Here is a 27,312-nt window from a genome sequence, read left to right on the forward strand (position 1 = left end):
CCATCCCCCTTTGCAATGTTGCCTCCACGGTAACCTCTTTCTGTTTCCTTTTTTGCCTTTTTATTACCTGCATACAGTTCTTTGTATGATATTTTCTTTGCTCAGATATCTGGGATGGTTTCTGTCTCCAGGCTACACCCTCCCTTGTGGACCCTCGAGTTAGCAACTGGCCAAAGGAGGCAGCCACTTCCACACGGTACAGAGGGCACTTCTGCGGGGAGGGCATTCGAGAAGCTTTTGTGAGCAAGCGAGTGAGCGCGAGTGTTCATTCTGTTCAGCTGCATCACGCGGTGGGTGCAGCTCGTGCCAAGGAAACTTCCCTTCTACATTGGTGGCAGTTGCCAGTGACAAAGGGCGGTTCTGTTTTAGGTGACAGGGATTCAGAAATAGTGGGCCCCTTGGTTTTTTTTTGAGTTACTTCAGAAGTTACCTCTATTTCCCCTTTGTCGTTGTCTCCTTCCCTAGGCGTAGTTGGAGGGTCTCCACATAGAGGATGGAGAGCTTCCTAACGGGACATCTAGGCAGAGGGTTCTCTGAGCCAGACCGTAATGAAAGATTGATGGAATTTCCAGATGTGCTGATGAAAGTTTAATCTAGGGTGTGTGCTGTCTTGCCTCAGGGAGAAAAGTCTTCAGGGAGAGCGATAATTCTCTGCCTGCGCCACAGTATTGTCTTGACCTCTAGAGTTAATTTCTTTTTCATACAGCCCCATGATAAGCGGAGGCATCAGGATTTACTTGACCATCTTGCTGGCTTACACTGTAGTTATATTTTATCTCTTTACAAGTGGCTTCCTTGCCTTCTATTAATCATGCTGGGACGCTTGCTAATACTTGCAGCTTCGAATCACCTTTAAGAAAAGACATTGTAAATGATGGTCCAAGGAACAAGCCCCTCAAGGAGTGCGCGAGGGCATTTCCAAGCAGATCGTTCATGGTGGTGCCGTCCCTGTTGATGACTGTGTGAAAACAACGGTTTCTTCTCAGGAACGTGTCATCCGTTTTTCTAACTGGTTCGGTGCATAATCCAGCATTTCTCATAAGCGTGTTTCGACACCAGCCAGCAGAGCGAGGGCTTGAGGTTGTCGTGTCAAGAGAGAGCAGAAAATTCTGGTGATGGTCCCTAAACAACTTTCATCTCACACTTGCCCTGAGTCCCAAGCCAGATGAGGAATGGGCCTTTCTGGTCGCAGCGTAAAGGTGATCCATCATGCTTGGCTTCAGAAATTCTCTGTGTCAGTCCTCAAAGCACCACGATCTTTTTGGAATACTTGGACCATTCCGAGAACAGAAGGAAGAGTAATTTTAGTGGAGAAATAGCCTAACAACCCACTTAAACATGGATTAGTGTCTTTTTTTTTTTTTTAAACAAAGTTGTTGTTTTTTTTTAAGTGTATTTATTTCAGAGAAAGAGAGCACAAGTGGAAGAAGGATAGGGGGAGAGGGAGAGAGAGAGAATCCCAAGCAGGCTCTGCACTGTCAACATAGAGCCTGATGCAGGGCTAGAAACCCATAAACCATGCGATCATGACCTGAGCTGAAACCAAGAGTCGGATGCTTAGCCGACTGAACCACCCAGGCGCCCCAGAGTAGTGCTTTAGAGAGCAGAAAAGATTGTAACTGTTGTAACCCAGAGCCTAGCTTGGTTACTAGCATGTTGCATATGCTCCATAAGGATTAGGTGGTTGATGAATTTGTAAAAGCCTACTATCATTGCAGATGAATGGGTAGCCACTGCTTTTCATGCACAGATTATCATTTTGAACCCTTTTACTCAGATGTAATCATCAGAGATTTTTGACTTCATGGCAGATCCAATGATTGAGAACATAACGTGGCTCCTATGATCTATTACTAGTCACAGAACACTTCTGGCACCAATTGTGTGGGTTTTTCACACCAAGCAGTTCTCAAGTTCACTGCAGATACTAATTCTGGGTGTCCTACAATTTAATTCGACTCTGACACTAACTACCTGGAGTTAGTACAGACCTCCCCCCCCACCCCGCCCCAGGTTAAGGGCTGAGCCCTTAGGCTCTCCAGACTGCCCCGACTTCAGACGCCAGTCACAAATCCAGGGCCCGGGTGTTACTCTCTCATATTCCTGACCGGTCTACAATTCAGAGGTCCCCACAACCCCTCCTCAGGTTTGATAATTTGCTAGAATGGCTCACAGAACTCAGGGAAACACTTCATGTACTATTACCAGTCTGTTATGAAAGCTGTAAATGAACAGCCAGATGAAGAGGTATATAGAGTAAGGTCCAGAAGGGTGGTGAACACAGGACTTTGACCTTCTGTCCCTGTGGAGTTTGGGACACATGACCCTCCTGGCATCTGGATGCGTTAACCAACCCAGGTGCTGCCTAAACCCTGTTGTTTCGGGTTTTTTATGGAAACTCCATTATGTAGGTATCATAGATGAAATCACTAGCCATTGGTGATTAACTCAATCTCCAGTCCTCTCCTCTCCCTGGAGTTGGGAGTGGGGCTGAAAGTTCCGCCCTTTAATCATACCTTAGTCTTTCTGGTGACCAGCCCCCATCCTGAAGGTATCTGCGGGGAGGGAAAAGGCAGCCCATAACAGTAGCATAGAAAGCCATGCACCATGGAGATTAGGAAGGTTTTAAAAGTTCTCATGTCAGGAACCAGGGACTGAGTCCAAGTATTAGAACAAAAGCTGCTCCTGTCATTCAGGAAGTCACAAGGGTTTTAGGAGTTTTGTAGCAGGAACTGGGACTGAATTTTTGGTCGTCATCTTCCTATTACAATATCACAGTAGCACAGTCAGTTGCTGAGAAGAATTAGAGAACGTCAGGTGGGACTCAAGAGTTCTCACCTCGTGCAGTACAGTCAAGTGTTCGAGAGCGACAGTAGGTCAAGAGAAGCAGGACTGGAGTAGGAATCCCACCACTTGCCATTTAAACATGGGTCTTCCTGTGCACTGATGTCGGGGGCTCTTGGTGTCCCCGACTGTCCACCTGCAGTGCAGATCATTGTCAGGATGGCAGGGCTTCATAGACATGTCATGCATTGTCCCCAGTAGTACTGTTTTTATTAAGATAGTAATATTTCCTTAAAAGACAGCCCTGGGTCAACTGTAACCTATTCTACGAAATTCAGGAGAAATTTAATCACATGGGAAATTGTCATCGCTTTGTTTTTAAATATCTAAAATTTGTCCCTTGTTGGTTCCCTGTGAGTCTTGACTGATGAGCTGATACTTCCTCAAAGGCTACCGTTGATGTTTAGACACTCCCTCCAGTGACTTTATGTTCTTCTAGCTCTTGTTTTAAGCCAGACTTGGTGTTTTAACATCAAGGCTGTGAACTAAATCCTGGAAATAACTTGCATTTGGTAGAGTTATTTGTTAGTAGAGAAAAGTGAGAATGGGTGAAAATTGTCCTGTAACGAGTTTTCAGTCCAGTCTCTTGGGTTCAGATACTTCTTACCGCCGTCATATACACCAGCCAGCATGAGCTGTACCAGCTTCTCCCTGGGGCCCAGGTGCTGCTCTCCTCCTGCTCACCAGCCTCTCCCTTTAGTCACCCTGCTCTCCCTCTTACAGGCCACAGCCTGCGTGCAGGCACCTGTCCCGTGTCTTTTTTATTAGACCTTCAGCTGGAAATTCTTTCCCTCTAGGCTGGTTCCCAGAGTACCCCGAGGACCTGCTCTTTAGAAAAGAGAAGAGAAAAGGGAATCAAAAACGGGATAAAAACTCCAGGCCCTGAAGCGAGGACCCAGTTTCTCAGGGTAAAAACGTCCACGGGGCAGAATCAGGCTGGGAAGGACATGGCGGCCAGAGCGTGGAAATACTAAATCAGACGTTAGGCCGGATATAAATAAGTGAGCCACATAGTTGGTTCAGAACAGAAAGGCTCAATCTCTCTAAACGCAGGAATAATCGTTTCGACTATAAATAAAAGAACACAGAATGGGTGACAGACTGGATCTTGCACCATGCACGTATCTGGAGAAGCCGGGTGGCAGAGAGAGGGAATAAGAAAAATAATAAAACCTAGAAAATTTTGTCGTTTGGTCTGATATTTTACATTGAAAACATGTCAAAGGGAAAGAAATGAAAGTCCCCGGGGTGGGTAGGTTGGGGGAGGGGTGCACAATTATAGGCTCTAAGGAAAGTGGGGTTGGTGGGGAGAGCCGAGGACAGGGCTTACGGACCAGGCAAACGGACCAGTCGAGGGACGGGGAGGAAGGCAACCATGAGTAGAAAGCAGCTGGACCTGGGCTGCCTTTCTCCGTGCGGGAGATTACTTCTCCGGGCCTGGTGCCTCCTGCCTCTGGTTGCGTCTCTAGGCCTAGTCACCACCCCGTGTTACCAAGTCTGAATGGCTCCAGCTACACTGGCAAGGGCTCGTTGTTTCTGCACAGAGCTCTCTGGCCTCTTGGAGATCGTTCTTCAGCAGAGCTCCTGGGCCCTTGCTCGGTACCCTGAGCTGTGCAGCCCGGGAGGGAGCAGGTCATGCTGGAGTTGAGAGCCCCCTTGATACTGGAAAATCATTCATGACTCCCACCTCTTGATCTCGTAATCCTTTGCTGCCACTCCCCTGTGGGAGAACCCCTACCTGCAGATTTGCTGGAGACAAAGCCAGAAAAATTTAAGTCTCCATCTTAAGCTCAGTAGAACCAAACATTTCTATGTGGGCACTGAAACCAGGTCTGGCCCAGGAGGTGAACTAAGTAGGGAATGACAGTGGGATACGTCTTGCAGGAATTTTACGTAGAGCACCAGCAGAGGTAGGGATACCACTTTTTAAGAAGCATTAAGCCCTCTTTGATTACCAAACCTGTGAAATAGGTATTTAGTTCAGATCAAAAGTATCCCCTCCCCTCTGGCTCTGGCCCCTCAGCAGCCCTCCTGCCCTGTCCTCCTTTAGACATAACTGGAATGGGAATAGAGATAAGAATAAGAGGGCACAAGTCGCTCCAAAATCCATAAACAGGTGTCTGAACTCGAAAAATTCAGCAGTCCATTTCACATCCCTTTGAAAGAAGCTTCTCTCCTAATTGCATACGTACCACAAGGTCATAGGTAGTGTGGTGGCCCCTAGTTAGCTAACCTAGGGCTGGGTCACCCTTGCTGTCGGTTTAATCACAGCTGCTGCTGAAATGCCAAAACAAATCTGTGGTCAGAACTGAGAATGTCAGCCTCACCCCTGACCCCATTTTCAAAGTTATTCATACTCCTGTTTTGTAGCTTCATGCATTCATTCACTTGTTTCCATGCGTGCATTCATTCACTCAACTCCTGCGAGTCCACTGTGGTTATGACTCTGCCATCAGCTGCACGAATAAACAACGTGGGGTCCTCTTACCTTCCCCACCTGCAGGGAGTAGTGAAGCCCTAATGATTCTATCTCCTTAGTACTTAGATCCCAAGTATAATTTTCAGAAAGTTAAAAAAAAGGCTCTCATGTGCAGTACATAGTAACTGAAGCTGGAAACAATTCAAATATCTAGCAGCAGGTGAAAAGATAAATTGTGGTATATCCATACAACGAGTATCCACTCAGCAGTAAAAAAGAATCAACTACTGTATGCATAACTACATGGTTGAATCTCAAAACGATTGTGCTGAGTGAAAGAAGCCAGACCCCCCCAGCCCCCGCCGACACACACACACACACACACACACACACACACACACACACAGTATATGTTGTATGATTTCATTTATATAAAATTCTATAAAATGCAAGGTCAGCTCATCTATAGTGACAGACAGCAGGTCGGCAGTTACCTGGAGAGGGTAGAAAGCAGGGATTATAAAGAGGCAAGAAGAATCTTAGGGAGTTCTAGATATATTCACTATCTTGATTATGGTGATAGTTTCACAAGTGTATATCTGTGTCAGAATTTATCAAATTATTTATTTCAAATATATGCAGTTTATTGTATGTCAGTTATACCTTAAGGCTATTTTGAATATAATTTTAAAAATATATAGTGAGTAACAGGTCAAAGATTTATTTAGCTCAGGATTGAGGGAACCCACAGGACGCCAAAGCCAGTTCAAAGGAATATACGAAATGTTGAGAATCTGCGGAACAGCTGATTAAGCCATCAGAAAGCACAGGAGCTTTCAAGAATCACAAAAGGGCACCTGGGTGGCTTAGTTGGTTAAGCGTCCAATTTGGGCTCAGGTCATGATCTCACAACTCAACAGTTCAAGCCCCGCATCCAGCTCTGTACTGACAGCTCAGAGCCTGGAGCCTGCTTTGGATTCTGTGTCTCCCTCTCTCTCTCTGCCCCTCCCCCGCTCACGCTCTGTCTCTCAAAAAATTGAAATGAAAACATTGAAAGAAAGAAAGAAAGAAAGCCTCTTCATGAAACCTTTATGTTTCCTTCTGTTGAAGCAGCCATTCTCTCTTCTGGGTTCACAATCAGAACCTATGGAGACTTACACCCCAGCACCTCTGAAGGAAGCTTTATTTAACTTGCTGATTACATGTGTATTTACCCACAGGAAAATAAATTTTGTAAGGACAGTTGTTAGATTAACTAAGTAAATAATTGTTATGTGAATAATTATTTAAAATTATTTTGTGAACCCCTACATTTTTTAGTCACCAATTTTTCTGCACATTGATTTTTAAAGTATTTGCTGTAACCCATAAGAAATATAATTTGTGGCATGACCTAATTCCCCCCCTGTCTTCTTAAAGTCTTCACATTTAACTAACCAAAGCTTCAACACGACAACATTTATCTTCCCTATGTGTTCTGTTCTTGGATTTTTTCCTTTGCTACCTCTATTTATTTAACTTTTTTTGTTTAATTTTTTTTTTTTTTTACATTTATTTAGTTTTGAGAGACAGAGTGAGACAGAGCATGAGCATGGGAAGGGCAGAGAGAGAAGGAGACACAGAATCTGAAGCAGGCTCCAGGCTCTGAGCAGGCGTTCAGCACAGAGCCTGATGTGGGCTTTGAACCCACAAACCGTGAGATCATGACCTGAGCCAAACTCGGACACTTAACCGACTGCGCCACCCAGGTTCCCCTGTTTATTTAACTTTTAAAATGCTGTTTGTGGGGCGCCTGGGTGGCGCAGTCGGTTAAGCGTCCGACTTCAGCCAGGTCACGATCTCGCGGTCCGTGAGTTCGAGCCCCGCGTCGGGCTCTGGGCTGATGGCTCAGAGCCTGGAGCCTGTTTCCGATTCTGTGTCTCCCTCTCTCTCTGCCCCTCCCCCGTTCATGCTCTGTCTCTCTCTGTCCCAAAAATAAATAAATGTTGAAAAAAAAATTTTAAATGCTGTTTGTGACCACTAGCTGATCATAATTGGAATAACACTGATCTTGGTTAACTTTTCCAAAAAAATATTTGAACTGAACAATACTCTACCAGCTTAATAACTGCTGTTTAATTTTTAAAAGATCCCATGGACAAATCATTTTGAGAAATACTATATGCAATGTCCTCCTCTCAGAGAGAGGCCTGAATACACAGCTTAGCTGTTGAAGGCTATCTTGAACTTAATACTTTGTGAGCATAAAACACATTATTTGCTTTATATCAGTGAACTTGGCGGAGGATCAACATGTTTGGGGCTCACCAGGTTAGAAAACACTGAAGTACCCCGATGTAGGGATTCTAAATGATAACTCTATATCAGTTATAACAAAGCTGTATTTGCTTAGCATGCCACCTCCCATGACCTCACTGGAAAGTTATATATATATTTTTGTGAAGTGTATTTATTTATTTTGAGAGAGAGAGAGAGCATGCATGCTAGGGAGAGGGAGAGAGAAAGAATCCTGAGCAGGCTCCATGTTGTCAACACAGAGCCTGAAGCAGGGCTCAAACCCACAAACCATGAGATGATGACATAAGCCAAAACCAAGAGTCAGACACTTAACTGACTGAGCCACCCAGGTGCCCTGAAAATTTATATTCTTATGAGTGTAGCTTTCTTTGCAGTCAGTGAATATGGTGTCTCCTAAAGAATTTGGTTAATGGGGGCACCTCGTTGGCTCAGCCAGTTAAGCATCTAACTCTTGACTGCAGCTTGAGTCATGAACTACCAGTTCATGAGTTCAAGCCTCACATCAGGCTCTGCGCTGACAGAGCAAAGTCTGCTTGGGATTCTCTCCCTCCCTCTCTCTCTCTCTCTCTCTCTCTCTCTCTCTCTCTCCACCTCTCTCTCTCTCAAAATAAATAAATAAACTTAAAAAAATAAAAAGAATTTGGTTAATGGTGAAAATTGCATCATTTGTCATGTTTCCTTTTTTGCCAGAAAGTTTCAAGTTAAATTAAATTCTTTTTTTTAATATGAAATTTATTGTCAAATTGGTTTCCATACAACACCCAGTGCTCATCCCAACAGGTGCCCTCCTCAATGCCCATCACCCATTTTCCCCTCCCTCCCACCTCCCATCAACCCTCAGTTTATTCTCAGTTTAAGTTAAATTAAATTCCTAACCTCAGTAATAGACTGAGCCATATGACTGCTGGGTTTTTTTGGATGAGAAATGGTTGAATGTGGTTCAAATTAACATTTAACTTAATTGATTTACAGAATTACTTCTTCCATTTGGTTTTAAATTTCATTTTTCTAACTTAAGAACCTGATAGAATGCTTGCCTTTTATTTGTAAACCACTTAACAGAAGCACATGGGATGTAAATTTTAATAATCACAGAGTCCAGTCGTAATGCCCCATTAACCAAGAGGGTGTTTAAAATACAGATATTTTCCCCTGGTTTCCCAAGTTTTCAGTAATTGGCAAATGGTATGCATTCTGTAACAGGAGTATTTTGAGGGTATTTTTCCCTCTGTAAAATCCCAGAACAGCTTAAAGAATGACAAAGTTAAAAATGTATGTCTACAGTTAATTAATATTTATTGACCACTCCAAATGACATCTGTGGCTTTCTTCATGAATTAGAGAATCATAGTATCACGGAAACCACCTCAGCCCTCACGGTACTTGCTTGCCAGACTCCGTTTGATTACCACCAGGGATCCCGTTACAAAGACAAGCAGCGATTACTAAAAGTATTGCATCTAATGGATGGTGTAGAATTTCTTAATATATTTTCCCCACACATTCGGGGGCCTAGCAGTGATTGTGCCCCTTTCTTGCCTAAAGGAAATGTCTTGGTTTATCTCCATATAGCTCCTAGCTAAAGAGTTGCTTTGTCTTTTTTACTCACATAAGAGAAGCTATGGAGGATATTTATTAAGGAAGATATAACCTAATCCTGTTCATTAAATTCACTAAGTCAAGGGTTGAAAATAAAAAGGAGGGAAAATTTTTTTTTAAAAGATCAGGTTTTAGTACGTCTGTGCTGTAGAAATTAGAATGATTCTTTTTTTAAAAAAATGGTATATATCTTAAGTCTTTGAATCTTCGATGGCTTTTAATGATAATGTTGTTAATCATTCTTTTAGGCGTTGAAACCATGATATTAAAACAGATGATACCAAGGAAGTGTATTAATCAGGACAGGAGGAGAATGGAAATGGCTGTCATCATCCAGAAGGCACACCATCTTTTTTTTTAAGCTTTACAGTGCTAACTTAAGCATAATTGTACCTGTATATTTTTAGGTGATCTGTGTTGGCCTTCTTCATGCCCAAGGCCACATCATCCTCATTCCTACCTTGAAGTGTCAATCTGTGGGGTTTCTTTCCTCCCTCCTTCCTCTGTTATGTGGTCCCATCTACCTCTCTGGGGATTTATTAGACACCCATTTATTATATCCCCACTATGCACCAGCCACTGTGGTTGGTGCCAAGGATGTAGTTATGAATAAGCTTCATGGTCGCTATCCTCATAAGGTTGTATTAAGTAGAATAGTAAGTAATTATATGAGTCCTTGAGACCCATGAGTCACTTTATAATATACCTGTCAAGTATTATATGACATTGCTGGCCCTGTGGCTTAGCCTGGGTTCCGTCTGTATTGTTAGCCTTTCTGTCACCCTTTGTATCAGTCAGCACTGTCTAGTTTATGCTGCAACCAAAGGGCTCAGTGGCTTAAACAACTCTCATTCTGCTAACTGTCCATGGCAGATTGACTGGAGGCGCTGCTTTTTATAGTTGTTGCCCTCATGCTGTGTCTGAGGCTGATGATACAGACACTAACTAGACTAGACTATTGCCAGCCATGGTCTCAAGAAAAAAAAGATGCACTGACTCTTAAAAGGTCTGCCTGGAAACAACGTCTTGCTCACATTTCATTGACCAAAGCAAGTTACGTGACCGAGCCTGACTTCAGGGGGTGGGGAAATACACTCCTGCCCTAAGAAGAGGACCAGGTATTCACACCACTACAGTGCTCCACAATCTCTTTTATCTCTGTAGTCACGTAGATATTATTGGCACCGAATCTTTTCAACCTTGTGCTGTTACTTAATGTTGTGGGTGTGTATGTCTCCCCAGGAAGATGATAAATCCGGCCAGCTCTGGTGCCTTACACTTCCTTGTGTGTGACTCAACATGATACTCTCGTTATACGAGATGCTTAAGAATGCTTTTGATTGTATGAAGAAGAGAATGAAGGGGGAGTGATCAGGACTCTTTCCATGTTTTAATACAACGCTTTATAGTTTACTGAGGGTCTGTGTACACTACCTCCTTGAATCTTTTCAGAGACTGAAGGACATATCACGATGGCTTTTACAGATCAGGAAAATGAGACGTAGAACTTTCACATGACTTGCTTAGTGTTGCACCCCCAAAAAAGCGATTGAGCTGTGTCTGAAACCGTGAATCCTAAACTCTGGACCAGTGCTTTTTCCTACTCCTTTTAGCCATTAATGCAGACATACCAGCTGTTTCTCGTGTTGAGGATCACACGGGACGGGGGAAGGAAGCTTTAGAAAAAGAGTTGAAAGCCCCTGACGAGGATGGGGTATATCTCTTGGTATTTGGGTGCCAGCCAGGCTGAGGCACGCACAGCGGCAACTCTCAGCTTGTACCCAGCGGGGCAGTGTATTCGTTTCCTGTGGCTGTCATGACATATTGCCACAAACTTGCTGGCTTGCAACAGAAATGAATTCTCTCACAGCCTGGAGGTCGCAAGTCTAACATTCGTTTCAGTGGGCAAAATCAAGGTGTTAGCAAGACCGTACTCCCTCCGGAGACCCTGGGAAGAATCCGCTCCCAGCATCTTCCAGTTTCTGGTTGCTCCTGGCCGTTCTTTGGCTGTGGCCATTCCCCTAGTCCCTGCATCCTCTTCACATAACATCCTCTTCTGTGTGTGTGATCTCTCTGCCTCTCCCTCATAGGGACATTTGCTGTTGGATTTAGAGCCCACCCAGACTATCCCCACCTCAAAATCTCCAGCTTAATCGTATCTGCAAAGATCTTTTTTCCCCTGTAAGGTAGTATTTACAGGTTCCAGGGATTAGGACCTGATACTCTGGGGACCATTTCTCAACCTACCACAGTCAGGTAGGTCGACTCTGCTACCGGAGCTCTCTTCTCCCCTGCTCTGCTCCTCCATTCTCCTTCCTCAGCTCTCCCCTCCTCTGGGTGGTCCAGATGATGATATCTTGGAAAGACCTTTTGAGTTCAGCACGCCCCAGCAGATCCTGGATCGGCCTCTTCTTGGCTTTGTGACGCTGGGCAAGTTACTCACTCTGAGCCTTGGTGTCCTCCTGTGTAGAGATGGGGGCTTTAGAACCTACATGCAGCTCGGGTGAGATAGTCCAGGAGAGCAGGCCTGCCATGGGCACCTGGCAGAGAACCGCCACCCCCACCCCCGCTGTCCCTCACTCGAGCCCCGCCTCCTGTGCACCTACAATGTGGGGCGAAGTGGGCTGGAGGCCGAGAGTGCTGCCCGTTGAGATTCGTAGAGCACTTCCTCCCATTTATTTTTCACAGTGAAGTTAAAAATACACGATGTTTATTAAATAATTAATCATCCTTTCCTAGAAGGGTTATTTCATTTCATGGGTGAGCAGTTTATTGCCAGAGAACTATGTCTTCCTCCGAAATGATGTATAACATGCTTTGGTGTCTACGTTTTTAGACACTAGAATGTTTTCTCTCCCTGCCATTTAAGCTTGAAGGTGGTGTGGTGCATATTCATTTGTACTTTGTTCGTTTTAAGAGACACACAGGTGCATAGTGGAGTGACCTCATATTCCTCCATTTCTAAAGTAGTATCCGGAAGCCGACGTGCCAATGCACGTGAGTTCCAGTAAGTTTTAGCCTTTACTAAGTATTTAGTGATAAATACCACAGGCAATAAGCCTTCACAGCATTAAGCCTATGAAGAAAAATAAGCAGTTGTATAACTGGCAAGGAAACTAATACAGTGGTGTAAGCCAAGAAATATCAAAGCCATTTTTTTTCCCTCAAAAGCCTTTGTGGTTTCATATACGTTCCTTGTCTACAATCTAAAATTCTGCCCTATTTTGTTTATAAGGCAGTCCCTTCAGACATTTGCCTTATTTTTAGGAAATGTTTATCCTATTACCAGAATAGTAAATAGAGGTTACTCACCATCTTTTTTTTTTTTTTTTAAGTTTATTTATTTCTGAGAGAGTGAGGGAGAGAGAATCCCAAGCACGCTTTGCACTGTCAGTGCAGAGCCTGATGTGGAGCTCAAACTCAACGAACCGTGAGATCGTAACCTGAGCCAAAACCAAGAGTCAGACGCTTAACCGACTGAGCCACCCAGGCACCCCACGCCATCTTTGACCTAATGACGTTAGAGACCTGAACTGCTAGTGTGAGAAGGGCCGGGAGACCACAACCGGCTTGCTGAGGAGTCTGTCATCCGCTGGTCAACACCTGCCACGGACGTGGGGCAGGCGGGCACAGATTGGCCCGAGTCCTCGTGTAACTAACTTTGCAGCAGAATCAAACCTATAAATATGGAGGACAAACTAATGGCTGCCAGAGGACGCGGGGAGGGTTGAAGGAGAGTGTGAGAGGCCCGCTTTCCATTGTGGAATGAGTAAGTCACGGGGATAAAAGGTAGGGCACAGGGAATATAGTCAGTGGTACTGTACCAGCACTTTGTGGGGACAGATGGCACATGTGGTGAGCATAACAAAATGCATAAACTTTTTGAATCACTATCCTGTACACCTGAAAGTAATGTAACACTGGGTGTCAACTATATTCAGATTAAAAAAAAAATAAAAAGAAAAACAAAAAAACAACCAGTAACCTATATACAGGAAAAGTAAAAACTTGGAGGAAGAGGCTCGAATGGTGGCTATTCTCCATACCTACCATCATCTCCGAAATTTAGTAGTTTACTGATAAATACCTAAATGAGGGGAAAAAGAAAGGAGAGAATTGTTCGCCTGGAAAACTGACCATGGCTGCAAAGGGAGAACTTGTTTTGAGGACCTGACTGTGAATCAGAAGGGCTGAATTTGTAGCGGCTCCCGGCACAGAGCCGTATGCAGTGTTCAGAACGAGCAAGAACACCCAGGACGTTTAGTTTGTGGATAAACAGCCTAAATGTAGTGTTTGAATATTAAGTGTTTAAAGCATTTGCACTAACAACAGACACACAGCACTTACGACAATGGGGCCTTTTGTTTTTGTTTGCCACACCTCTGGAAGAAATCAAATGGGTTCTCCAGATTTGAACCGCAGCCCTGTCTGCCACTTACTATGTATGTGTTCTTGGGCAAGTTACATCACCCTCTCTGTACCTCAGTTTCCTCATCAGGAACTAACATTGCTTACCTCCCAGGAGTGAGTGGGTTGCTCTCGCTGAGAGCTGAGGACGGCGTCTGGCACATCCATAGTGAGTGCAGTTGTCTGGTTGAACCCCTGTTCCATCCTAGCCCTCCCCTGCTGGCCTCTGACCCCCTGCCCCACCCCCCACCAGGCTGTATTTCCAGGCTGTGCCTGGATTTGGCCACTGGGAGGCGCTGAAGGAGTGAAAACCAGCAAGGGTTCCTCTCCCCTCTCTGGGCCTCCTGGCTGTTGTCACTTCGTGGCTCCAGCCACCTGTCACCTGTTGGCTTTTCAACTCTTCCATTACTCAAATCACCAATTTTGTGAAACTCCCTGTTTGCACTGTTTATAGCAGTTTTGTTTTCCTGGTTGTGCCCTGACTGATAAGGACTGGGCACCCATCTACCACCATTATTATTGTGATGGCCGTTGGTGCTGCTGTTGTGGTCTCATGGGAAACTGAAACTCAGGAGGTAAAGCGAATCAACCAGAATCCCACAGTTGGCATGTAACAGACCCCAGCATAAAACCTTTTTCATTAAATCTCTCCTTCTCCCAAGGGTTTGGATGGGCTGATATGTTCAACTCTAATTCGTCTGAGTTTTCAGTGTTTTGCCAAGGGACTCACTCCCTTTCTGGATTCCCACCTATTGGAAGATATGTCTACCTGGACATGTGCTGAGGACACAGCCATCCTAACTGCCATTGACTACTTTGCAGTCACAAACTATCAGGTCGGGACTGACCTCACCTCATGTGGTTCTACCACACTGGGGGTGTGGGTGTTAGTTAAAGACCATTGATTACAAGCAACAGAAAACAATTCGAGTGATCTTAAACAAAGGACAATTTGGTTGTCCTTTGGAACCCAGAGTCTGAAGTAATGTCAGGATGTACTCTTCTTGGCTTCATACGGTAAAAAATAACGATTTCTTTTCTAGCCAGTCTTAGAATGTAGTCTCTCAATTCCAAATTCCTGAGGGGAGAGACTCTCACCCGGCATAGACCAGTCACCCACCTTAGTCTAAATTAACTGGCCAGGTTCATTTCACGCAAGATGTCAACAAGGAACCTGCTGTTCCACATGGGTTTGGGTGGTGTGGTATTTCCCAGAAAGGGGGGCCAACACGGATAAGCGAACAAGTATCCACTGTAGAGCTCATTTCAAGATGTCAAACAGCTTGATCATCATGGGAATAGCAGTGGCCATATTTGTGCCAGATGCAATGCTAATTACATTATATCTGGGGGGTTTTGTTTGTTTTATTTTAATCCTTAGAACAGGCCTTAGAAGACAGGTGTTATTTGCCTTTTATAGATGAGGAAAGGCGAAAGGGAAAATTTTGCATTTGTATAATACAAAGCTCCGCAAGCCAACCAAAACATTACAGGTCTTTGCTTCTAGTGGGAATTAAAATATATCAACTCAGAAGGGCAACGCTGGTTAGCTCATGCTGACCAGAAGTTGTGAGTAGTGGCTAAGTATACCTTTGACTGACAGAGAAAGGCAGTGTGGGTGCAAATCAAAGTCGTTTATTATTTGTATGAGAAATGCATTTTAAAATAAGACATCCTTGGTGGCTAAAAATAATAAAATGGTCCTTTGATGGTTAAAAGGATTGATTTGGTCCAGCCCCCAGTCTTTGAAAATAAGGAATTTTATCTGAAGTAAGTAATTTAGGTTCTTTGTGAGAAGTTCCTTCAGCTTCTAAGATGATTCAGAGTTCAGAATACTGATTCAGTCTGACTGTATCAGGAGTGTTTAAATATACATTTTCACTCACTCAATAAGTCATGAATTCATTTAATTGACATCGGTGCACTCAGAAATCGTCCAAGCAGACTTTGAGCTGTAAGCATTTGCTCCTCTCCTTCTGGTTAATCCTCACACATCTTGCACGTCATGTTTTCCGAAACTCCTAAAAATGGGATTGCTTACCGTTGAAATTGGCCATTGGATTGTTGTGTTCCTAAAGACAAGTTATAAAACTTGCTTAAATGATGTCGTTTTCCCCCCCTCTTTTTCTCAAAATGTTTTCTACATGAGCAGAGAGTGTGGCATCTACAATCTAGAGGACCGGAGATGCTCCACCTTGAGCCGCGTCAGAATCCGCTGTCGGTGTTCAAAAAGCACGATGGCTGAGTCCCGTCCTCACAGTTTGTGATTCAGGATGTCTGGGGTAGAGCCTGAGAACTTGCATTCCTACCAAATCCCCAAGTGAGGCGAATTTTATCTGCGGGCCACCCTTTGAACACCCCTGCTCTAGACTGAAGACTGTAGAGTTTGCTGAGATTAAGCATGAATGCTTTCAGTCTTGCAACTTTATGAGGAATCAGTGGGGATGGCAGAATTGAGTAATGAGTCTGTTTAGTCAGAAAGGGCCGCTTCTTACTAAGAGCTCTGTCTGGAATATATGAGCTTCCTTTCGTTGAGCGGGGAAGATAATTCACAGAGGATTTACTAGTATGATCATGAAGCTTCAAATTTAGAGCCCCTTTGCCCGAGTGGCTCATTCGATTAAGTGTCCGACTTCAGCTCAGGTCATCTCGCTGTTTGTGGGTTTGAGCCCCGCGTCGGGCTCTGTGCTGACAGCTCAGAGCCTGGAGCCTGCTTCCGATTCTGTGTCTCCCTCTCTCTCTGCCCCTCCCCCACTGGTGCTCTGTCTCACTCTCTCAAAAATAAATAAACGTTAAAAGAAATTTAAAAAAATTAGGGCCCCTTTTAAGGTTTAGCAGTGAGTGCACCTGGTTTTTGTAAAATTTGCAAAAGGAAGGTACTTTTGTATTCCTTTTCATAAAGAGCCCCAGAAATGATCTGATCTCTAGCTTCCCTGAAACCCGAATCAACTGTCTGATCATTAACTCGTATAGTCAACTCATGTGTATGAAAGGGATACAGTTTGTAAGAAAGAGAAGCCTTTCAGCAGTCTGTACGTGCCAGAAATTAGGATAAAAGAAAGACATCATCTCAGGACTTGAGCCTCACGTGTGAACTTTGTGTGGCACTGAATTTAATTGAATGAGCTCAGTGGGGCATTAAGGCAGATGAAACTCCAAGCTGATCTTAGCTGGCTCACTAAATGATCAGCTTGCTGTGTGTGCTGTGTGTTTTGTTTATTTTCTACGTATTTTATTTTTTTATTTATCTATCTATTTATTTATTTATTTTGTGACAAGAGCTGATTTGGAGAATGAGTTGCGCTCAAGTTCTGGTCTCACCTCTTACAAACTCACTCTCTGAACCCCTTTACCTGTGAAAAGGAAATGGTAGTAATTGCCAACTTATTACAGCTCATGGGATAAGGAAATGATAGATATGAACAGACATTTGTTGATGTTTGAAGATACAAAACTGTTCTTACGTGAAGACATAAAATGCTATGCAAATTAGTAGTTATACAAGTCTACACAAATAGTACACTAATGGTTCATATTAATTGAATGACCAAAAGGCCATTCTGCTAGATCAAGGGTCAGCAAATTTTTCTATAAAAGGAAAGACTGTAAATATTTTAGGGTTTGTGGGTCATTCTGTCTCTGTCTTGACTACTCAACTCTGCCACCGTTAGATAAAAGCAGCCATAGACAAGACAGAAATGAATCACTGTGGCTGTGTTCCAGTAAAGCTTTATTTATGAAAACAAGCGTTGCTATGCTGGATAATATATCAAAATTCCTCTGAAATACCATTGTCCTTCACAATTAGGAACTTCCTGCTGAACATGAAGATAGGACAGATACTAGCAGTTATAAATAATGTTTTAATGTAAACTCCAGCACCAAAGGATCTAAAAGCTGGCAAATTTCATCTGCTTTACTTTCCATAGTTCCTGACATGGCTGACATCTCTTTGGGGGATGAGGGCACATAAATAGAAGAGGGAAGGCAAAGTGTGGAAAAGGAGTGGTTCAAGGTTAAGTACAGTTAGTTAAGCGTCCAACTTCAGCTCAGGTCATGGTCTTGTAGTTCACGATCTCACTGCTCTTAGCAGTGAGCCCGCTTTGGATCCTCTGTTCCCCTTTCTCTGCCCCTGCCCCACTTTTGTGCTTTCTCTCTCTCTCAAAAATAAATAAACACTTAAGAAAATTAAAAATTAAACTTACCTATGGGATTCAGCCTCAACCGCAAACTCTAAGAATGGAGTTTTGTGACCACCAAGAAATTAAGTGGCTCTATTTTATAATCTTTTTTTTTTTTTTTTTTTTTTTTTTTTGAGAGAGAGAGAGAAAGCGTACAAGTGAGCGAGGGGCAGAGAGGGAGGGAGAGACAGAGAGGCTCACCGGAAACATGACACGAGCTCACCGGGATGCAGGACTGGAACTCCCGAACCGTGAGATCATGACCTGAGCCGAGTCACATGCTTAACCAACTGAGCCACACGGGCGCCCCTCTCCTAGTTACTTTTTTTTTTTTAATTTTTTAAACGTTTATTTATTTTTGAGACAGAGAGAGAGCATGAACGGGGGAGGGTCAGAGAGAGGGAGACACAGAATCTGAAACAGGCTCCAGGCTCTGAGCTGTCAGCACAGAGCCCGACACGGGGCTCGAACTCACGGACCGCGAGATCGTGACCTGAGCCGAAGTCGGACGCTTAACCAACTGAGCCACCCAGGCGCCCCTCCTAATTACTTTTTAAAGATCACTGGTATGATCTGTGATCATTGGGTCTGTGAACATTGCAAAGCTGAAGTAAGTTTTAGTCAGGGGACCCACCAAAAGGACAGTTTGCCTATTCATCTCAAAAGGGAAGACAAGGGTCGTCTGGGTGGCTCAGTTGGTTAAGCATCTGACTCGTTTTTGGCTCAGGTCATGATCTCACGATTCTTGAGGTCAAGCCCCATATCCAGCTCCTCACTGACAGCACAGAGCCTGCTTGGGATTCTGGCTCTCTCCCTCTCTCTCAGCCTCTCCCCTACTTTCTCTCTCTCTCAAAATAAATAAACTTTTAAAAAAGGGGAAGTTAATCGTGAGCCATGAATAACGTTTCTGTAAGCATTCACGTGTAGGTTTTTGGGTGAACATAAGTTTCCACTTCTTCCGGGTAAACACCCAGGAGTGGGACTGCTGGGTTGTGTGGGAATGGGGTGTTTAGCTTCTGGAGAAACTGCCAACGCACTCTGTGAAGTAACTCCCCCTTTGCTTTCCCGGCGACAGTGGATGAGCCCCGTGTGCTCAGCGTCCTCGGCAGCACTTTGTGTTGCCCGGTTTCCGTGGGGTTTTGTCGCTGTTATGTCAGCACTCTAAAATGTGTGACGTGGTAACCCGTTGTGCTCTGAACCTGCATTTCCCTAATGAATAAGGACGTTGAGCATCTTTCCTGTGCTTACGAAAACCATGTATCTTCTTTGGTGAGGTATCTGTTTAAATGTTTTTGTGCCTTTAAAAAATGGGGTGGATTTTCTTATTATTGGTTTTATTTATAATTGCCCCAAACTGGAAACAACGTAAATATCCACCACTGGTAGATGGATAAACACACCATGGTACATCCATGCAATGAAATTTCTCAGCAGTAAAAAGGAACGAAGCGCCGATACACGCTCAACAATTACGCTAAGTAAGAGAAGCAAAATTCCGGAGCTACATATAGTTTGGTTCCATGGATGACATTTGAGCAAAGGCAAAACTATAGGGACAGAAACCAGACCAGTGGTAAACCAGAGTTGATTGCCCCTGCCTCCACTTTCCCAACCGTAGGTTTAATATGAGTTTAGGCTTTAGTTTCTCTTTTCTTTTTTCTCTTTCTTTTATTTTGAAAGAGAGAGTACATGTGTGCAAGTGGGGAATGGGCAGAGGGAGAGAGTGAATCTTAAGCAGGCTACAGTCAGCGCGGAGCCCCATCTGGGGCTCCTTCTCGTTGAAACTCAATCACGTCAGAGCTCGATGGTGAGATCATGACTTGAGTCGAAATCAGGAGTAGGAGACTTAACCATCTGAGCCACGCAGGTGCCCCTGAGCTTGAGTTTCTAATACAGAAACACAAACGTGATTTTTCTCTAATTTTAATTGTGGAAATTGCCAGACAGCAGCCATTTCCCTTGACCCTCATTTTCATTCCTGAGTAGACCTGGAGACAGCCTGGCCCTCTTCATCCTCATGCATTCAGGGCCCCTGTACCTCCCTGCAGTTCTGCCTTCCAAGGGGTTGCATAGGGAGATGATGGAGCCAGATGCACTTTGAGAATTGAGTGCTGAGCTGATTCTCACAGGATTCTGAATCATAAAGGGTAACAATCGATGTTCACCTCCCACCCCCTAGCAGATGGGAACAAGAGAACTATTGGGTGAAGTGGGGGGAGGAAGGATAAGTCAATTTCTCTATAGTACAGTGAATGCCAGGGAAATGCCCACTGTCTTTGGTCTAGTGGGAGGTTCTGTCTGCTGAATATTGCATTCAGAAAACGAGCTATGCTCCCTGATTAGGGCTTGGAAATGTCTTCCACTTACAAAGATTTTTGTTGTACACATCTATTATAAATAGCCCTTGCATGTTATGGGGCAGAGCATGAAGAATTCAGGTCATTGGACAGGAGAATAGGGTTTTTGTCTTGTTTTGTTTTTTTCAAAATCTTCATTACAAGATGCTGTGGTCAAACCTGGAGGATTTTTAGAATAAACGTCGCATCCGTATGTGAGTGCAAGGAAAACTTCTGCTGTGTCTGGTGTTTTGTGGGTGGAGGAGGTTTTCTTTCAAAAATTCACGTTATGGATTCCTCTGAGGGCAACCGTCAGGTACACAGTCCTTTAAAATAAGTTGGGAAAGATTACTCTTGGTGCACAACTCCCTGGCTTTTATTGTTTGAGTTCATTGTGGATCTGAGTTTACATTCCTTTTTGCTGTTTATTTATCCTTGTGGCCATTGTTGGGCTCATTTGCGTCTGGTGTCTCGCCACTCACAATAGAGTCTCTGGACTAGAGCATCAGCATCACCTGGGAACTTTTAAAAAGAAATTTTTTAATGTTTGTTTATTTTTGCAAGAGAGAGAAACAGAGTGCAAGCAGGAGAAGGAGCAGAGAGAGAGGGAGACACAGAATCCAAAGTGGGCTCTAGGCTCTGAGCTGTCAGCACAGAGCCGGATGTGGGGCTCGAACCCATGAACAGTGAGATCATGACCTGAGCCAAAGTCAGACGCTTAGCCGACTGAGCCACCCAGGTGCCTCTCACCTGGGAGCTTTTAAGAAATACAGGTCCCACCCCAAACCTGCTGAATCAGTGTTGGCATTTTAACAAATCCCCAGAGGATGCATTTGCACATGGCAGCCTGAAAGGCACTGATCGAGGTCGAGGTCCTGCACAAACATCCCACCTGCTTGATTGATAACCTTGTTGGGATTGTGTGTGACCCCCGGAAGTGTACTGTTGGTGCATTTTCCTGATGTCAGTGCAAGTGTGAGTGTGGGTGCGTGCCACTTTGCTACAGTGAAATTAATTTAGTAAGTGTTCTCTGCTGAGATGGGCACCAAAGATACCAAAACCAAATAAGGCGTGGTTGAGTTTCCAGGAGCTCAGAGTCTAGTTGGGGGACACAGAAAAAGCCACAACATCACATTGTCCATTGTCTTTATCTGTGTTGTTTGACTTCCTTCCTCCACACAATTCCAGTCCCCTTCTCTGGAAACAGTTTCTCAGTGCATGTAGTCCACGGGCCACCTGCCTCTGAGTCCTTCAGGTACGTATATGAGAAGAGCATGGGTCACCCCAGACCTACTGAATCATACTCTTGGGGTGAGCCCTGACATCTTCATTTTAATGATTAGTATGCACGGTATAATTCGAGAACCACTGACCTGGGTGCTGCTTTGATATCCTTTGTAATTATGCAATGTGGTAACAGAGGAATGTTTATTTATTTATTTTTGAGAGAGAGAGAGAGAGAGAGAGAGAGAGAGAGAGAGAGAGCAAGCGCGAGTGACCAGGGGAGGTGCAGAGAGAGAGAGGGAGACAAAGAATCCTAAGCAGGCTCTGCACTGTCAGCACAGAGCCCATCTCGAGATCATGGTTTGAGCTGAAATCAAGAGTCGGACGCGTAACCGACTGAACCACCCAAGGAATGTTTAAATACGACTTCAAATATTTAAGGAATCATTTGGAGTTTTCCTTATACTAAATTCAGGGAGAGTTGCTAGTGGCCTCCAAGTTCAAAGCTGCTTTTATCTTGGGTGAGACAATGTAAAGATCTTTGTGGGCAGTACTCAAGGATTGTTTGAATTCATATTTACATATTTTCTAGCAGCATATTTTCTAGTAGCAAATGAAAATGCTTTGTTCTATAATGAGTTAACAGTGTGAACATTGTTATGACAATCCTGTGACTTTCTTGTTTAATGTTTATACTCATCTAATCAAACAAATTGAAATTGGATTATGGCCGTTGCACATTATAGCAGTTATTATCCAGTTTAAATGCAGGTCTGAAGGAAATAAAATTGATTTTTCTATGCTACTTGGGGACATCATAGATTATTAGTGTGCTGGTTGAATTTTCAATTAGGTTAGTATGGAGGAGAGAAAGATTAGTAGTTGTTTTTTTTTTATATTTTTAAAATGTATTATGTAAATAAACTGTAATATTTCATTCTAATTAGGGAGTCAGATGACTTTTAAAGGCTTGGCGATCTGCTTCCATACTTTTATTTAAAGCATGTCAGGTTTTTAAAGTGGATAATAATTTCGAGGAACACTTTTATTTTTAAAAAAGCAAATAATGGAGTTGTACGCCATGATAACACTCAGTTACTGCAGTAACAGCTACCTTACTTTTCAGGGAATGAACTGCAAAACGTATCAGAATTTCGTAGATGGCTGAACCTATCTTTTTATAAACTAAACCCTTTTTTAAAAATTCCCTTCATTCTGTAAATACCTTTTGTGTACCTGCTCTGTGTAAGCACCACGCCCGGCACTAGGGATTCAGAATTGATCTAACACAAGTCCTTCACAGAAACAAATGTTTCAGTACCACTGACTGCTAGGAAAGCAGAGCCATGGGCCACAGAAACACAAAGGCAAGAATGATGAGCCCTGGGGAGTAGGAAAAGGCTTCATGGAAGACCTGACTTTTGATCTGGACCTTGACTCAGGAGTAAGAGTTGACAAAATGAAAATTTATTCTTTAAATTGTAAAGGCATTACATGTTCATTACATGCTCATTTTAGAAGGGACGCCTGAGTGGCTCGGTCGGTTAAGCGTCCCACTCTTGATTTGGGCTCAGGTCATGATTGCATGGTTTGTGAGATCGAGCCCCACATCAGGCTCTGCACTGACAGTGCGGAGCCTGCTTGGGATTCTCTCTCTGCATCTCTGTGCCCCCCCTCCCCGACTTCTCTCTCTCTCAAAATAAATAGTAAACTTTAAAACAAAAAAAAGTACCTATAGGAAAAAATTAATTGATTAAATTTGATCATTATGAACTGTATTAAGTACTAACTGTGTATCAGGAAATGTGCTTGATGCTGAAAATACAATGGTGAACAGTCCACAAGACCAGTCTTAGGTTCACTAACTAGAAAGACTTACAAACTATTACACTCACAGTTGTGGTTTGTTACACCTAAAAGATACAGATTAAAATCAGCCAAGGAAAGGGGCGCCTGGGTGGCTCAGTCGGTTAAGCGTCCAACTTCGGCTCAGGTCACGATCTCACGGTTTGTGGGTTCGAGCCCCGTGTCGGGCTCTGTGCTGACAGCTCAAACCCTGGAGCTGCTTCAGATTCTGTTTCCCTCTCTTTCTCTGCCCCTTCCCTGCTTGTGCTCTGTCTCCCTCTTTCTCTCTCTCTCAAAAATAAACATTAAAAAAAAAATTTTTTTTTTAAATCAGCCAAAGAAAGGGTTGCATAGGGCAGAGTTCAGGAAATTTCCAGAGAGCCTCGGTTGTCCTCTCTCTGTGGGGTCATGGACAGTATAGCTTTTCCAGCATCAGTGTGTGATAGTATGCACAAAGTATTGCTGACCAGGGAAGTTCATCTGAGCCTTGGTGTCCAGAATTTTTATTGAGGCTCCATCACATAGGCATGGTTGATGACCCATGAGGTTGACCTCAGACTCTAGCCCCTCCAGAAGTGGAATTGATGCCGAATAACCCAAAGCCCCTGCCTCAGACCACATTGTTAGACTACCTAGTGTGACCCAAGACCTGCAGGCAGACAGAAACACTAGTAATAGGCATGACATGCCATGGTCTAAGAGCTTACCTCCAGAAGCTGAGGGACAAGGCCAGACCTCTGTTGGGTCAAGGTTGAATTCTTTACTACACAGAAACAAAACCAGACACTACAGTAAGTGTATAAGACTCACCATAAAGTGAGGGAGAAGAGGACTGTAAAGAAAATATCTGGGACGCTGGGGAATGGAGAGGGTAGGGGTACGAACTGCCACTTAGGAAGATTTTCCCAAGGAAGTGGACTGAGATATGAAGGACGAAAGGGATTAGCCAGATGAGCGGTGCAGTGAAGAGCGTTCCAGAGGAGGGAACAGATGGTGCAAAGCCTCTGAGGTGGGAAGTAGCTGGGAATGTTCCAGAAACTGGAGCATGAGGCTGGAGCAGAGAGAAGAAGGAGGGAATGTGATTGCAACATCGGTTGTAGGGAGAATAAGGACCAGATCGCAGGAGGCCTCAGTGACCCTTGAAATGATTATGGACTGTATCTCTCCAGTCAATGGGAAGCCATTGGAGGGTTGTACAGTCTGAGCATGGATGCTCAGGTTTGTGATTTGTTTGTTTGTTTAAAGGGACACACGTGTGGCAGCTGTGAGAGTAGCCCGTCGGGGGTGAGAGTGGAACCAGGGAGACCGTTGGAAGACTGTTCTAACCATCTAGATGAGAGATGGTGGTGGCTGGAAATAGGGTGGAGGCAATGGGGTTGGAGGGAGGGTAATGAGTTTGAGAGGACAGTGGCCAGTAGAGTTGGCAGGACTTGTCAATCACGACTTCTCTGCCAGGGGACGCTCAGCTGTCATACTGTGTTGCTACCTTCGGGCATCTGGCAGCTCTTTTGCTTCTCATTTGTTGTTTCCACCCTCCTATAGGCAAGTAACCAAACTCCCTAGAATTATGCGTAAGGAAAGAAGGGCAGCCTCGAAGGGGTGACAGGTGGGATTCTGTGAAATCAGCTCGTATCTCCAGATTTGGTGATGACTGTTCTGACTGCTGAACCCCAAGCCCAAGACTCACCCCCACTTCCAGTGGAGGCTGTGTTCCACACAGTTGTGGTTGCCAGAGCAGCTCATTGTAAACAGCATTTCTAAATAGCTGAGGAATTATTGGTCATAGATTCAGATATGCCATGTGTTAAAACATGTCCTCCTTGAAAAACAGCTGATAACCAGAAAAGCCTACAATAGAATTGTCAGCACAGAGCCCAGCATTTAGGAAGAGCTTAATAAATGTTGAACAAATGAGTAGATGTTTAATCTGCTTTTAAAACACGAACACTAGGGGCGCCTGGGTGGCACAGTCGGTTAAGCGTCCGACTTCAGCTCAGGTCACGATCTCGTGGTCCGTGAGTTCGAGCCCCACGTCGGGGCTCTGGGCTGATGGCTCAGAGCCTGGAGCCTGTTTCCGATTCTGTGTCTCCCTCTCTCTCTGCCCCTCCCCCGTTCATGCTGTGTCTCTCTCTGTCCCAAAAATGAATAAACGTTGAAAAAAAAAAATTAAAAAATAAATAAATAAAATAAAACGCGAACACTAAAAGAATTACCAGTATACCTGTGGTGTGTTTTACTAAACCCAGACAAGACTCCTAGTTACACACTCCCTTGATTTTCTTGTGTGTGTTTTGTGGATTATATTCCTTTCCCTGTTTTAAAAAAAAAAAAAAAGTGTATGGTACTTTGAATATAACAGAAAACATGGCTGATGTCCCCTGCCTATTTCATTTGGTTAAATTGTCCAATCAAACATCTTGCCCAGAATCAATTAGAAGAAGTACTTTGAGTACACACGGAATATAGACAATAAGAGATCTTGGATTTCCCTTTCAAACTCTGTTTTAGTCAATGACTGGCCAGCATTCATTTAAAATGCTGTCACTTAGCCAACTGGACACTTTCCTGCTTCTGTGTATGGGGGAGCGGATTCTCAACTAGAGATGGTAGCGTTGGGATGCCAGTGTCATCTTGGAGCAGTAAACAAAAAGTGCCATAAGAGATGCCGGGATTGGAGAGGTGTGTAGGGGTGAATGACTTGCTGTTAAGTGTTTCCTGTAAATTGCCAGGGAATCTGAAAAATACCTTTAAGCTCAGTTCAGCACTCGCTGCCTCATTTATCAAGCTACAGTTTGGACCTGCTTTGTCTTGACATTGAAAAGGCTTTCTGGCTGTGGCTTGCGGTGCTCCCTCCCCTCCCACTCCTGCCTCCTGCTCCCCTACGCCCCGACTCCCCGCGGCAGGGTTCAGGCAGGGTCTGTTAGGAACCAGAAAGCCAAGCCCAGGACGTCAACTTTGTAAAGCGGTTCAGCGAGATCAGAATGAACTTGCCAAGTCCCGAGTGTCCAAAATGGGAAATGTTCGTCCTAGAACGGGTGGGCCCGTTGGGGATGAAGGTATTTACCTATCCGCACGCCCCCCCCCCCCCCCCACCAACTTGCTTGCCTCGGGCCTGGTGTCCGGCAGCTGGAAGCCCCTACGGGGGACACCTGCTGGGCACACCTGGCGGGGGGGTGGGGGGGAGGGGCGGCTCCTCCCCAGCAGCCAATGGGCGGCCGCGGCGGGCGGCGGCGGGCGGGGAGCGCGGGCAGGCCCGGCGCTGGGAGGCGCGGACGCTGGGAGGCGCGGAAGGCACTGGCTTCAACTTAAGACGGAAGGAGCGCGCCGCTGCTGGTTCGAGCGGCCACGGCCGGCTGGCTGGGGTGGTCACCGCTGTCCTCGTCCCAGCGCCGGGGCCGCGCGGGAGGCCAAGGTGAGAAACGTGGGGAAGGGGCGGCGGGCCTTTGTCTGCAGGTGCGTGCAGAGGTAACGAGCGGGGTCCGATCCCGAGCTGGCTCGCGGGGACAGCGAGGCGGGCCCAGGGGACTCGCGGGACAAAGGCTGCACCCTCCCTTCGCCAGAGTCGGCGCTTAGCGAAGTGCCTGGTCGTGGGCAGCTGGAGGGCTAAGGGGGAGCCTTTCTGCCTCGCTGGAGAGAAGGGTGAAGAATGTGTGAATTGGAGGCGTGGGGTGGGATGCGGGAAGCTTTTGATCCCAATTGACGAGCGCAGCAGTAGCCGTTTGGAGGCTCTGCTCTGGGCATTTCTCTTGTGGCCAGTGTTAGGATTGAGTAAATGAGTGTATTCATTTCACATGCCCTCTGGTGAATCCACATGTATGTCTTCTTGTCTATTAGGAGAATCTTGATAATCCAATTTTGGGATTAAAAGCAATATTCTTTGGTGTAAAAAGACTGCATTTACAAACAATTTTAGTTATATGGTTTAGAATATCTATCTGTGTGACTTCCATGTGACAAAATGTTTCAAATTCCCAAAATGTAGAAAATCACCTCCTTGCTCTTGGCATTGAAAAAGGAGTTTTTTGTTTTTTGTTTTTTATATAAAGAAAAACATGATGTAAATAGTGCATACAGATTTGATCGCATTCTCAGGGAATCTGTGCCTTCTCTCTCTCCATTATCTGTTTCCCTGTACCAGTATTGTAACCAGGCACATCTA

The 27,312-nt window shown here is 44.6% G+C and overlaps 1 protein-coding gene across 14 annotated transcripts in view; it reads left to right on the plus strand.

The window, feature by feature from the left end:
• The window catches only part of APBB2 (amyloid beta precursor protein binding family B member 2), a 388,287-nt gene that overhangs the window by 321,644 nt on the left and 39,331 nt on the right, over positions 1-27,312 (plus strand). Inside the window, exon 1 of one of the 14 annotated variants that reach the window (XM_019829601.2) lies at positions 26,422-26,565. The exons of the other annotated variants lie outside the window; for them this stretch is intronic. The gene's annotated coding sequence lies outside the window, so the exon portion shown is untranslated. Of the gene's footprint in view, positions 1-26,421; positions 26,566-27,312 lie in introns of those variants that run through there. 14 annotated transcript variants of the gene reach the window in all.

The sequence above is a fragment of the Felis catus genome, chromosome B1 (genome assembly GCF_018350175.1).
Source record: "Felis catus isolate Fca126 chromosome B1, F.catus_Fca126_mat1.0, whole genome shotgun sequence".
NCBI lineage: Eukaryota > Metazoa > Chordata > Mammalia > Carnivora > Felidae > Felis > Felis catus.